The 15,413-nt window shown below is 38.3% G+C and overlaps 1 protein-coding gene and 1 pseudogene across 1 annotated transcript in view; both read right to left on the reverse strand.

Annotated features, from left to right (window-relative positions):
- Positions 1-15,413, reverse strand: part of SLC35F4 (solute carrier family 35 member F4) — a 293,627-nt gene that overhangs the window by 166,625 nt on the left and 111,589 nt on the right. The window lies entirely within an intron of this gene.
- Positions 3,187-5,079, reverse strand: LOC122741741 (annotated as a pseudogene).

Consider the following 15,413-nt stretch of genomic DNA (forward strand, 5'->3'; position numbering starts at 1 on the left):
TACATATTCTAGACACTTACCAAATATTAAGATTGATGAATTAGGATGCCTAAAAGTGATACATACATAGTTTAACTTCTTCATCTATTTTTGGTCCTTTTCCAACACTCCAAAACCTATGACCTTTGCATAATCTCTTTCTTGAAAAGAGATCTGAAGTGCAAAAAGAGCTGCAGAATAGTTTCCAGTCTGTACTGATAGAGGGAGTAGTTCATGAACAAGAAGTACAATTAATCCTTGAAAAGAGAATTTAACATTTGGTAAAGGGGTAAAAAGAAAAAAAAGGGCAGAATTTCTATGGTTCAGGTATGTAAAATACAAAAAAAAACACCCACCTCATTAGAGTTTTTACAGATCTACTTATATGAAGCATTTTCAATGTTCTTCAACAAGGGAAAACATTTTCACTAATATAAATGTTATGCAAAATAGCATGTTTTTAAAGCAAAAAGAGAACAAAAGCAAATGAAAAAGTTTGGTAAAATTATAGGTGATGTTGGATAAATTGATGAATAGTATGGATAAATTGATTATCAGTCTCATTATAATAATCTCCACCTTGAGGAGGTACAAGAGAGGGCCTGTCCTACTCATTATAATATTCTCCACCTAGGGGTGTTTCAGGGGAGGGCTTATCCTAATTTGAAGTTCCAGGGGTCCTAAGCCAACCCCCGAGGTGGGTGCCTTTTTCAGTGGAAGAGTGTTTTGGGGATTTACATGTCATAAGGTGAATCTGGGTGAAAATTTGGTCTTTTCTGTGCATGTCTCTTTCTGATCCCCATGGCTAGTTTCAAAATATCTCCATTTTTCATTTCTATACTATTGTCATTATGGGCACTCACATCATTGAACTCATGTCCTCCCAACTCCAGGGTCAATGCTCTATCCACTGAGCCACCTCACTGCTACACACATACACACACACACACACATATAAGATAAAGGCTAATGTTATGGGCCCATAGCACCCCAGAAGTTATCTGGGGCACATCAAAGAACATTCTCCTTGAGAAACTAAACCAGAGGACAGACACACCTAGAGCGGTAAGTAGAACCAGATCGGACTGAGCTAGCTCTGGGGCCCCCACCCTTCATTCTAGTCTCCCTCAACCCTGGGGAGATAAGATTAAGTGTGGCTGCTTCCTTTGTGTCCTGAGGAGATGGCTTGAGAGATCTGCAGTCACCCCTCACCCAACTCCTCCAGCCACCACCAGTGGGGCATGGTCTTCCCTCACTAAGAGAACTTTCCACAGTCAGATGGTCACCCCCATCAGTCCTCTATAAAAGTACCTGCCTGTCTCCTGCTTGAGGAGATTGGTATTTCAGAGCCACTCTCTCTGTGCCATGCCTTTCTCCTCATGAGAAGTCCAAGGATTTCTCTCATGGTTTCCCTTCCCTTCCCTCACCCCTAAATAAACTACCATCTTATTCTAACTGCTTTTGTGTGTAAGAGGGTATAATTTCGGGGGGGTTGGGTTTTTGTTTTTTTTTTGGTGAGGCAGTTGGGGTTAAGTGACTTGCCTAGGGTCACACAGCTAGTAAGTGTTAAGTGTCTGAAGCCAGATTTGAACTCAGGTCCTCCTGAATCCAAGTCAGTGCTTTATCCACTGTGCCACCTAGCTGCCCTGGGTGTAATTCTTTAAAGAGGAATTCCTAAGGACCCCAAAACCCTACCCCTTCCCAAACCCCCTACCCTAATTTCCCCATGACACTAAAGAATAGAATAAATTAAGATGCCAATGCTTTTACATTTTAGGAAATTTTGTCATTTTCTTTCTTTTTTTGACCTTTTTAAAATTAAATTATTTTAAATGTTCTCTTATTTATATTGATTTCCAATTATGTCATTTTAGTGCCATAATATTGTCTTCCCAGTTCTACTTAGTTTACCATGTACCGCTTTCTATGTCTTCCCATACTTCATTGCATTCTTCATATACAATGGCATAGTAATATTCCATTACATTCATGAACCAAAATTTATGTACCCATTCTTAACCAACTGATTAATATTTTGTCTCTAGTTCTTTGCTACTATAAAAAGTGCTACTTTGAATATTTGGGCATATACAACCTTTCTTTCTGTCTTTAACCACCTTGGGATAAATGATCATCAGTAGAATATCTAGATGAAAGCATATGGATATTTTAGTCACTTTGGGGGCATAATACTAAATTACTTTCCAGAATAGTTATACCAATTCATAACTACAACAACAAAGTATTAATATGTCTGCCTCCTAAATGTCTACTGATGTTATTTATTTTCATCTTTTGTAATCATTTGATTACAAAATTTGATAATTGTTGGATGTAAGTTGAAGCCTGATGGGGTTTTTTTGGGTTTTTTTGTTGTTGTTTTTTTACGGGGCAATGGGGTTAAGTGACTTGCCCAGGGTCACACAGCTAGTAAGTGTCAAGTGTCTGAGGCTGGATTTGAACTCAGGAACTCCTGAATCCAGGGCCGGTGCTTTATCCACTGTGCCACCTAGCCGCCCCTCTGAGTTGTTTTAATGTGCATTTCATTATTAGTGATGTGGAAGAATCTTTCACATATTATAAGTAGTTTGTAATTCTTTGGAGAATTGTTTGTTCATAACCTTTGACTACTAATCTATAAGGAAGTGGTTATTGGTCTGATATATTTGTATTTATATATATAGATGTATATATAGATATCTTGAATAGCAGACTCTTTTCAGAAATATTTTATGAAGATTGTCTCTCAATAATTTTCCTCTTTTTTCTAGTTGTACTGACTTCATTGAAACTAAAGCTTCTCAGTTTCAAGGAATTTAAATCATTATCTCTTCTGTCAACTGTTTGATTAAAAATTATCCCTGTTATCATACTTGCAAAAGTACCTCATCTTCTCTATCTCTTATATTCAGATTGTATAACCATGTTTAGCCTGTAATGATATAGGATATAAGATGGGGTTGGGTTTTTTTGCCAATTTTAAATAGATTTTATTCTCCAGGACAAGAATTGCATTTCCACTTGTTTACAGTACTAAAAAAGTGCAATGTTGCTCAAGTCTCTCCCTCTGCACACATTCAAGTATTCAGAATGCCCAGATTTATGAGTAGCTTAAATGTTAACTTTTAAACTGCTACTGCCTTGGCTACAAATTTGAGTCCTTCAATTTTTGGAAAGCTGTGTGGAATTGCCTTTCTTCTGGTGAGTTTAGTCATCCTCTTCAATGGTGGGTTCACAAGAGGTACCTCCAGATGGGGCTGCTCTACCCCTTGGGTACCCACCAAGCATGCCTCCTGGCATGCCACCTGCACTCTGGTACAGCTCAGTAATGATGGGGTTGCAGACCTTTTCCAATTCTTTCTGCCGATGCTCAAATTCTTCCTTCTCAGCAGTCTGGTTCTTATCCAGCCAGTTGATTATTTCACTACATTTCTCAAGGATCTTCTGTTTGTCTTCATCACCAATCTTGCCTTGCAGTTTCTCATCTTCTATGGTATCCTTCATGTTGAAAGCAAAAGATTCAAGAGAATTCTTTTAAGAAACCTTGTCTCTCTGTTTCTCAGCCTCCTGGACCATATGTTCAATATCTTCTTTTCTCAGATGACCTTTGTCTTTGGTGATGGTGATCTCGTTCCTTTTGCCTGTGCTCTTATCCACAGCAGAAACATTGAGGATGCCATTTGCATCGATGTGAAATGTTACTTCAATCTGAGGGACACCCCTGGGTGCTGGGGGGATTTCTGTGAGCTCAAACTTGCCAAGCAGGTTGTTATCTTTGGTCATTGCTCTCTCACCTTCATAAACCTGAATAGGCACACCAGGCTGGTTGTCAGAATAGTTGGTAAAGGTCTGTGTCTGCTTGGTGGGGATAGTGGTATTATGTTTGTTCAGAACTGTCATAACTCTACCAGCAATCTCAATTCCGAGGGAAAGAGGAGTGACATCTAATAGCAGCAAGTCCTGTACATTCTCAGATTTATCTCCAGACAAAATGGCAGCCTGCACAGCTGCACCATAGGCAATCCTCATAAGGGTTGATACTCTTGTTCAGCTCCTTGCCATTGAAGAAGTCTTGGAGAAGCTTCTGGATTTTGGAGATTAGAGTGGAACCACCCACCAGGTCAATGTCATAAATCTGTGATTTCTCTAGCTTAGCATCTCTTAGGGCTTTTCCACAGGATCCAGTGTGCCTTGGAAAAGATCAGCATTCAGTTCTTTGAAATGGCCTCGGGTGACTGAAGTATAGAAGTTAATACCTTCATAGAGGGAATCAATCTCAATACCAGCCTGGGTACTGGAAGAAAGAGTGTGCTTTGCATGTTCACAAGCAGTGCATAGAAGTCGAACAGCCCTGTTATTCTCACTGATGTCCTTCTTGTGCTTGCACTTGAACTTGGTAATGAAATGATTGACAATGCAATTGTCAAAGTCCTCCCAACCCAAGTGGGTGTCCCCAGCTGTCAACTTGACCTCAAAGATGCCATCTTCAATGATAAGAATGGAGACATCAACAGTACCACCTCCAAGGTCAAAGATCAACACATTTCTCTCAGCACCAACCTTTTTGTCCAAGCCATAAGCGATAGGAGCAGCAGTTGGCTCATTGATGATTCTGAGCACATTTAGACCAGTAAAGTTCCAGCATCTTTGGTGGCCTGACATTGGGAATTGTTGAAATAGGCTGGTACTGTGACCACAGCATGTGTGACAGTCTTCCCAAAGTAAGCTTCTGCAATTTCTTTCTTCTTAGTCAAGGCTGTAGAAGATACTTCTTCTGGATAGAAACTTTGGATCTCCCCTTTGTACTCCACTTAGACCTTAGGCCTGCCTGCATCATTCACCACCATGAAAGGCCAATTCTACATGTATGACTGTACAACTGCATCATCAAATCTTCGACCAATCAGACATTTGGCATAAAAAACCATCTTGGCGGGGTTCATTGCAACGTGATTCTTTGCCACATCACCAATTAAATGTTCTGTTTCAGTGAAGGCCACGTAGCTTGGTCCTGTTTCCTTGGTCATTCCCATGTTGGAAGACTCCTACACAGGAGTAAGTGGTGCTGAGATCAATGCCAAGCAGGGGTCCCTTTGACATGGTTGCTGGGGATTTGGGAGTTGTAGCTGACTGCTGTGGAAGGAGGGCTGCTGTTGCACTAAGTAGACCCAGGAAATAAGTTGTTAATCTAAACCTAATTTTTGCAAAACTACTTTCTAATTTTCCCAGAAATTCTTGTCAAAAGAAGTTTTCCAATAGTTTATGTTCTCAGTAACACCATATAATTGAATCCATTTTCTTTTATCCTTGCTATCTAACTTGTTCACTGCTCTTTTTTTAACCAGAATCAAATAATTTCGTTGATTACTGCTTTATAATATAATTTGCAATATGGAAATACTATTCCCCCTTCTTTCCTATTTTCATTATTTCCCTTGGGATTGTAGAAATTTTATTTTTTTAAGCGAATTTTTTGTTATTTGGTCTAGCTCTATAAAATGGTATAGCAGTAAATCTGTAAATTAATTTAGGGTCAATAAATATTTATTAAGTACATATCATGTGCCAGGTCCTGAGATGGCATGGGGATGTAAAGAAAAGTAAGACACCCCTTTCCCTCAAAGAGCTCACAATCTATGGAGGAAGACAACACATTAGAAGATGCTGAAAAGAGATAGGGAGGAAAAGTTCTCCAGTAGGGGCATCATAAAGTCCTGCATCCAGGGGCAAGACGTGATCAGAGGAAGTGCTAATTTCAGAGCTGATTTTATCTTGCACAATAATGACTTCCTACAGATGATGAACTCCAGGAAAGTAGCCATAACAAATGATAACATAAATGTCCTAAGCACCCTCCCTAAATGATGGAGGATCTGGGAAGAGCTCTCCAATGTCCACCCTCCCTCCTCTCCAATCAGAGGGAGATAGGGTCCCTAAGGAAAGAGGATATTAATGAGGTGTGCTAAGGAGTTGATTTCATCTAGCAAAATGCTGAGTTTCTGAAGATGACGAAGTCCAGGAAAGAAGCCTAATGAGAAATGAATGTAGGAAACATCATTATGTTTATTATATTGCCACTGTCAACCATAAATAATTAATATTTCTCCAATTATTGAAATCATTCTTTATCTCTTTAAAGCATATAGTTTTATTTATGTGTCCTAAGTGTATCTTATTAACTGGCTACTGATTATTGTATGTATTTTATAGCTATATTGAATGGGATATCCCTTTTTTGTTATTTCTTCCTGAATCTTGTTATTGATAGAAATTCTAATGATTGTGTGGACTGATTTTGTATCTTCCTACTTTGCTAAAGGTATTTTCAGTTTCTTTGCTGATTGTCTGGTGTTTTCTAAAGGAACAATAACATGATCAGCAAATATGATTAATTTTGTCTCCTCTTTAACAATACTTTTGCTTTTAATTACTTTTTCTTTAATTATTATTACTAGCATTTATAGAATTCTATCAAAAATTGGGGGTGATAGTAGTCTTTATTAGCAAAGTTTCTAGAGTTTACCAGTGAGAAATAATTTGGGCTTTTAGTCCTATTTTATAGTATTAAAATGGCCCTTTATATCAGATTTATAGATTTTTTAGCATAAATGAACGTTATACTTAATCAAATGCTTTATTTGCATTTGTTGATATTATCATGAGGTTTGGTAGCATTTTTGTTTTAATCTTATTATTTAACTGTTTCTCTAATGTTGAACCATTCTTGCATCCCTGTTGTAAATTCAACTTGTTCACAATTAATAGGTTTGGGTTTTTTTGGTTTTTTTTTGTTTTTTGATATATTGCTGTTGTCCTCTTGCTAGAATTTTGGTTTGGTTTGGTTTGGTTTTGGAGTTTGGGGGGTTATTTTGCTAGAATTTTTTAAGGAACATTATCTATTGGTGATAGTAATCTATGTTTCTTCTTGTTTACTTTATCCTCCCCCAGTTTAGGGAATAGATCTATGTTAATTTCATAAAAGGAGTTTGAAAGTTTCTCACTTCTTCATTTATTTGCTTAGCATAGATATTGATTGCTCTGACAACTTTTGACAACTCCTCTCTGTGGTTCTAATAATTATCACTTAATTGCTAAATGTGATGGCATTTTCTCAATCCTTGGCCTTCTTGAGCTTCTCTATAACATTTGACACTGTTAACCATATCTGTGTTTTGAATACTTCCCCCTCTTCTAGTTTTTGTGACACTATTTTCCAGCTTTTCCTTCTGCTTATCTTACCTCTTTTCAGTATTCTTCACTAGGTCTTCATCCATATGGTGCTCCTTAACTGTGGGTGTACCTCAAGGCCCTATCTTGGATCTCCTCTTGATATTTTCCTACTTGGTGACCTTATAAGCTCCCCTGAGTTTAATTATCATCTCTATGCAAATGATTCCCAGACTAACATATCTATCCCTAGTTTCTCTCCTGAGCACCAGTCCCCTATCATCTACTGACTCTTGGACATTAATAACGGTGTGTCCTATAAGTATCTCAAACTCTGTATGTCCAAAACAGAACTCATCTTTTTACTAAAACCCATCCCTTATGAATTTCTTTCTATGCTGAGAGCACCAGCATGTCTCCAGCCATTCAGATTCAAAATCTGATTCATCCTTGTCACTCCATATATTCAATCAGTCACCATAACTTGTCTTTTCTATCTCCGCACTGTTATTCATATCCATCCCCTACTTTCCCCTCAAATAGCCTGTCCTTTGTTTAGGTTCCTTTCATGACTTTCCTGAACAATTAAAAGAATATCTTGATTGGTTTCTGTGCCTTGAGTTTCTCACCACTCCAATCCATTCTCCACACTACTGTCATAGTGATTTTGCTAAAGTGTAAATCTAATCATGTCACTCCCCTGCTCAATAAATCCCGGTGGCTCCCTATTATCTCTAGTTAATTATAACAAATTCAAACCCCTCTGTCTTAATAATCTAATGGAGGACACAGAAAGGAAACACATATATACAAAATGAATGATACAGGTTAATAGGAAACAGTTAACAGAGGGAAGGCACTAGAATTTCAAAAGCTACCTTTACACTATCTACCACTAACAACAGATTAGGTGAATCACTTGGAAAGGTTACAATAAATAAACTATATTTTTCACACCATTGTCTTCATACTTAAAAATTGCTTTGTCAGCTTGAAAATAACATCTTAAAAAATTGAACTGGAGATTGTGTTCAACATTCTTCAAAGGAATTTGATTGTAAAATGGCAAAGTGCCAAATATTTGAAATATAAAGTACCAGTCCAAATTAAAATACAAACAATAGAGTAGTATTTGAATGCTCTCTGTGACAAGTATATTAGGAAAATTAGTCCCTAGTGGGTAAGAATTTGCTTAATGAGAATTCTAACACAAAGCAATATTCTGCTATAAAGCCCATGGGATATACTATTAATGTAATACCAAACTCTCTTCTTACAACTTGTTTATGAGTTCCTTTTCTCATTTCTCCTCCATCCTAAGCCATTTGGATAATGTATGTCCACATATGCATGGACTCTTTGGAACTCAGATCTGTAAGACTAATCTTAGGTAAGAAAACAGAGGGAGGACAGAACCAGGATCAATTCCCTAGTTGCCAATCTGTCATCCCACCCACCAAGGTGCACATTTCTAAGGGGCATACCTAAGGTTGGACAGTTCCAGTCTCCTGACCCCATTTACTCTGGTTCTGCTTGCTATAGGTGGTAATTGAAGCTAGATAGGAAAATGCAATGAAGCATGAAAAGCACTAAACTCAGAATCAGAAGATCTGGGTTCAAATCTTTACTAATTCTATGGCCTTAGGTACGACACCTGTATTTCTTTGTTTCCATTTCTTCATCCATATAATTAATCAATTAGACTAGATGATTGTTAAGGCCACTTATGGATCAAAAGTTCAACAACCATGATGGCAAAAATGAAGGTGAGAGCCGATGTTGAACACCCTTTGCAACAAGCTATGCCTTACACATAAATAATACTCCCCATGGTATAAACTATTATCAGTGATACTGCCCAATACTAGCGCAATTATTACTTATAACCCAACAGCATGAAAAGTTAAAATGGGATTTTACTCTTTGGGCACCATTTATGGTGTTCTTTCTGTGGGGAAATGTGTGCCAAATCCCAAACAACTAAATTACATGTACATCCTCTAGCCTAACATCTCACCCCATCTCAGACTCATATTGGTGGGCTGGATGTCTGAGGAGCACAGGGGAGGGTGACTCCTCTCATGGTTTTGAAGGTTCCCTGTTGACCTATACTCTTAAACTACAGATTAAAATTCCCAAAGAGTGCGCTTCACTTTAACAGTCAGATGAAAAACACAATTAGCTCAAAGCAAAGGAATTTACTAAAATGAAATATTAAGAATAGTAACTATAAAGATCTCCCCAAATAACCTGGGGCACACTCCCACAAATATAATGCAGTAGGGAAACAGCATAAACAGCAAAATGATTCTGGTTCTACAGAGTTCAAATACTCTTTCTGTTTGCATAGAATCCTCATGAAGTTGCTCTCACAAAGTTAGGAATGATATTAATCAATGGAGTCCCCTCCCCTGTGATCAATTTTTCCATACCTCTCACCCTATATAGTACAGGACAATGGACAGGCCGAATGGTACCTTGTTAAAAGAACAATGTCCAATTGGTTTTCAGCAACTGGGGTTAGATGATTGGGACTGGGACTCAGGAAGACAGAATCTTGACACAAGTTTTCTCTTTATGCCAACTTATAGAAGTATTCTCAAGCAATTCCTCCCCTTCCCCTCTGACCCATTATTTCCTTGTTCAAATGGCAAACTAGAGAGCAACAGAAACTGCTTTCCCATGGCAGGAGGGAGTGTAAGTGTGTGAAGGGTGAGGGGCAGAGAGGAACCATACATGCCCAGTCTTCTTCTCCTAGGAATTAGTAATGGTTGCTTCCAGGCAGAAACACATGGGAGTTAAATGTGCTCATCCACAGCTTTCTAGGCCAAGAAAGGAGTTCCTGACAATGGACTTCCCAGGCCAAGAAATTATCAAAGAAATTATGTAGCCTGAGGGAAGGTCCATAGACAATATAACTGAATCCCAACTTCCTTTGTGGAAAAATGAGATTCTTACTTCCTAGTCATTATCAATCCAGCCTTCTATCCAGGAAGTGAGATTTCATGCATAGGGCCAGCTTTAAAAGTTGCTTCACATGTAACTTCAAGTTGGAAAGTCATAGATTCTCAGAATTGGAAGAGACCTCAGTTGTCATCTACTCCAACCTGTACATGGCATCAGCAACATCTCCAATAAGTGGCCATCCAGCTCTTTTTGAAGATCTCTGTTCAAGGAAGCCAGTTAACTTGGATAACTCTTATAGTTGGGATGGTTTTCACTATAACAAGGAGTCTAGTAAAATGATTTTCTGAGATGTGTCCCTCTTGGAGAAAGAGGATAAATGAAATAACTAGTGGGAGGAGAAGTGAAGGGGATCTGGGATTTGGGAAAGCAGAATATCTAGACTTATGTCACTATTACTCTCCTTCCTCCTATCCACACCCATCCTCAGACTGTTACAATGAACTATTTGGATAGTACAAGTACAATAAGAAGAATGTTGAATATCCAGTCACCCAAAAGCATATTAGAATTCCAAAGAGAATCTCGACTTCAAGGGGCCCTGTTAGCTTGGGTAGGTGTGTAGGAACTTCATATTACCCTGTGGGAGAATTAGGCAATGGACTGGAATGTCTAATATATGCCTAATACCCACTCTAAGTTCAGTTCCTTCTGTGAGTGTTTTTAGATTTTGCTTCCTGTGAGTCTTTCCTATATTTTGCATTTTCTGTGGAGTGAAGTACAAGCTGTCCCAAAATGAATTTTCATTTGATACTCTGAATATTTATATAGGAGTTAGGGGTTCTTTTTTGCCCTCATCTATGGTAACTAGCATAAAAAAGAAAATTACCTTCTTGGATCAGCTTCTAGCATCAACTATTGAGCCCAAAGTCTTGGGAGGCTTTGGGCCACAGTTAACATCTAAGTCTTTTCTCCTCAACTAGAACATATCTTCACTTCTTTTGTATTCCCCACAGTTCATCCGACAAGGCTGGACATAGACTGTGGATACATGATTGCCCCATCTTCTTAACCCTTGTTGTGATAGAGGGTAAGAGGAAGGCAGACAGTGCTAGAAATCACATGGTAAAGTCTCAAACCAGAAAGTGAGAGATTCAACAAGCTCAGAGGAAATAGGACAGTGAGGTCTAAATAGAACACCAGAGGAATCAGCAGAGTCAGCAGTAATAACATGGTTGAAAGACCAAAGCCAGGAATTAACTAGTCGGGGTGTTACTAAATCCAGAAGTCTAGGAAAGAAAGCTCAGTATGAGACCATAGGAAGCAGTTCCAAGGTTGGTCCAAGTCAAGAAAACAAGCTTCAAATAATGATGCTTTGCCTTCTATACTGGATTAGCCCAGGGAAGCAACACAAATGAGAAACACATTCTAGTCAAGTCCCACCCCCTTGTCCTAGTTGACTAAAGGTACCACTAATGTGACCTTGGGCTTTAATAGATGTTTCTTGACTTGACTTGATTACAAGGAGGATACTAATGCTGAACTGTCAAAAGGGAGACAGGAGTGGCAATGGGAACCAGAGAATTAAAATTAGTCTGGCAGTATACCATTCCCATGTTGAACTCTCCTAATTAGAATAAACTGAGCACTGTCATATTTGATAACCATTTGGTTTAGAGCACCTTTATTAGTTTGACTATTCAATGAAAGACATGACACATACCACATCCTCATCAAAAGCTATTTTGCAACTGTTTCACAAGTATTCCTAACCACAATGAATAGCAATATGCAGAAGAAATATACTTGAAAAAACAGATGACAACTAAGGAGGCCTTAACAGAGCCAACAAAAGAAAACACAAGGAGTTGTTATCAGGTACAAGTAGAGAATATGAAGAAGTGGTCCACACTAGCATGAGATCAAGGCCTTCTGGTACAAGATAAGGGTATTTAAAAACTGGAAAAGCTAGCATTCAATTTGAGCTTACATAGAAATTGCTGTTTTTGTTCAGTCTTTCTCAGTTGTTTCCAATTCTTCATGATCCCATTTAAGGTTTTCATGGCAGAGTTACTGTAGTAGTTTGCTGTTTCCTTCTCTAGCTTATTTTACAGTTGAGAAAACTGAGACAAACGGTTAAGTGACTTGTGCAAGGTCACATATCTAGTAAGTGTCTGAGCCCATATTTGAATTCAGAAAGATGAGTCTCTCTGACTGTACCACCTAGCTGCCACAGAAATCACTGTTAACAACTGTCTTATCATTTTGAAGTAGACAAGAAAGAAATCTTGTCTGTTCTTAATATTAAACAAAAATGCAGAAATATCTCTGAAATCTACTGTGAGATCTAGGTACAGATTGTAGCATATAGATATTCTATCCTGGGTCTTTGATAATTGCCATTTATCTTAATTTGAAAGCTTGCTACTCTTCTCTTGTATATACAGTGAGATTAAACCCTTTAAAGGATATTAAAGCAGATTAAACTCTGGTAACATTAATCATTGTTTTTCTGACAGAATAAGTTTCTTCCTCTTATATTCTCTCCCACTGAATCTCAGGGTTCTTATCCAATTTACCTTGAAGCCAAATCACAGTACTCACATTGGGTGGCATCAATTATCAACACAAGGTGAAATATTTTTCTGAGCTTAGCTCTTTCCTGAAGGTCACTTGTACTGAGAGACTAGATTCATTTTTAGCTTTTATGGAGTTTTAGTATATACTTCAAGGTGATATGTGCAACAATAAAGTTACTGGTGGGTGGTAAAATTGCATATTTACAAGCCTCAAACATAATAATCACTGGATCAGCCTTCAAGCTCTGGACTTGCTAAAAGTGTCTACAATAACAAGATAATTTCCCACAATCTACATTAAAATGAAGCCATATTACCAAGCTTGCTTAGAAGTACTTTGTCTTTTTCCAGACTGGGCCCATGTGCCAAAAGTCTAATCACCTTCACCACTTGTCTTATCTTTGAATCACATAGGGCACTGAAAAAGACAGGGGATAAATTCAGTATCAAAAGAAGAAAAACAATTCAAAGTATATGTCTGATGGAAGTTCAATCCTATTGCCATTTCACATGAAAATATGTGTAGCGAGGACTATCCCCCTTCATGTAGCAATGGGAATGTCATTGAGTGGCTTGAAGGGAGGCCTCTTCTCACCCCACCCTTCTCAAAGGGAGATTATTTCCCAAAAGGAGGGGAAATGGAAGATTAGAATCAGAAGCTTAGTCACTCTCCTCTCCTCAGAAAGGGGGTACTGGGCTAGAATATTGTTGGTCTAGGGGATGTGGTTTTAAGGTTCAAACTAAACTTCTTCTCACTTTCTTTAATGGAGTAGCCTGAGCTTTATATCCAAAGTTTGACTTCCTGTCTATAAAATACAAATAACAATTCTACAAATAATAGTTCTACAATGAATACATTTAGAAATTATCATAGAAACCCATTTATCCAAGTTGATAGCAAAACAGAAATTGGAGAAAGGAAACAAAGGAGAACATATACAGACAATACAGAGTGAAAGCTCTCCCAGTGGAGGAGAGGCAAAATAACTCATCTCAAGAAAGAGAGAGTCCTAGGTCTCACCCAATGAGAAATCTCTAGTGTAGGAAGCTGGGAATAGAGATATTATGAAAACTACTAGCTCCTATCATGCCAGCTTCTTCCCAGAGTCATATTCTCTTTTCATCAACCTGAAGTGAGATTTGGCATGGTCCATCTTCTCTCTAGAAGCAGCAAGCCAGAAGCACCCTCAAGTGACTGCAGAACTCAATGAAAAAAGACTGGAGTCAGGAAAGACCAAAAAGACTGGAGTTCTTTACTTTCCCCCTCTTGCCAATTCTACCCTGTCCCTTATGCATAGTCAGGGGCATTGCTCTTCACCAATGAAGAGAGAGTCCCATACTAATGGACATCAGGACTCAAGTTACACATATGATTTTTGTTGTTCTTTTATTACTATATCCCAAGACTTTAGAGCAGGATAGGTAGATTTGAGAATCATCAGCATAGATGTAGTAAATAAATCCATGGAAGCTGATGAGATCACTAAGTGAAGTAGGGGGAGAAGAGAAGAGGTCCCCTAGAACTCTGACAGAGGTATCTATAATTAGAAAGCGTGATCTGGATGAAAAGGAGACTGTGAAGGAGCAACTAGATAGGTGGGGGAGAACCAGGAGAGAGTGAAGCCTGGAATACCTAAAGAGAAGAGTCAAGGAAGAGAGGTGATCAGCACTTCCAAAGGCTGCAGAGAGGTAAGGAGAATGAGAATTGAGTGGGAAGATGGGGAGACATGAAAGGTTTAAGAAGGAATAAAAAGGTTTGGAAAAGCCACTGTGGAGAGTGGGATAGTAATTCAATACAGAAAGGATTGTTGAGCAGCAGTCAGAGCCCACTTGTGGTCATGTAACATGAATATGCAGTTGACCCAGTCAGAACACTTGTGTAATTTTCTTCACCTTCATTCCACAGCACATGTTTAGGAGTGAAGAAGGTAGATGTTGGCAGTCAACCAAGGCTGAGGCTTAACAGGCACAATAGGCAAAATGATAAGATAGTTAGGGACTCAAGAGAGGAGGAAAATGTAGAGCTGAATTTGTTCACCAATGAGGCAAGAGGTCAAAAGACAAGAGACTAGCTAGCGCAGGGGGGATGGCCTGAGATTGAATTAAGGGATTTGGGAGGTCATGGTGCAAAGATTGGAGTTTGGTAAGGGAAGGCAGAGATGAAAAGTCAATAAATTTTAGTTGGATGAGGGGATTTCAAAATTCTTGAACATGGAGATAAGCATTTGTGGGTGATGGCAAGATCAAGGGTATCTTTGTGGCTCAAGTGAGGTGGAAAAAGGAAGGAAAGAAGGAAGGTTTTGTCCATTTTTAGGCATTTCCAATAAAGAGTACAGAGGTTAATAAAATATGTTCAAATAAGACAATGCACTGGCTACAAATCAGATTATAAAAACACTTTATTGCTGAGCCTAATCCAAGTTGAGGATCATTTAAAAATTGTCTAGTCATTCAACTAACAAGAGAAGTAAAAAAATTCATACATCTGCTTCAAAACATTTTCAGAAACGATATTATAATTCTTAGTAGTTTCATGATTACTTGACCATTAAATAAAAAATTGGGTTTCTTTAAGAATGCATTTAAATTTGAGGACTTCTCATTATGCTCTCTGAAGTCAATCTCTAGGGAAAACAACTGTGGTATAAAAACTGTTCAAGCCTATGAATAACAAGTAGACACAACTATCCTAACAGAGAAGAAGTACTTCTTCAATTTTATCTAATCACATGGAAAATTGCCCCTCAAATGTTTATTTTTCCTATTTTTCATGATTAATGCCAT

The sequence above is a fragment of the Dromiciops gliroides genome, chromosome 2 (assembly GCF_019393635.1).
Source record: "Dromiciops gliroides isolate mDroGli1 chromosome 2, mDroGli1.pri, whole genome shotgun sequence".
Lineage (NCBI taxonomy): Eukaryota > Metazoa > Chordata > Mammalia > Microbiotheria > Microbiotheriidae > Dromiciops > Dromiciops gliroides.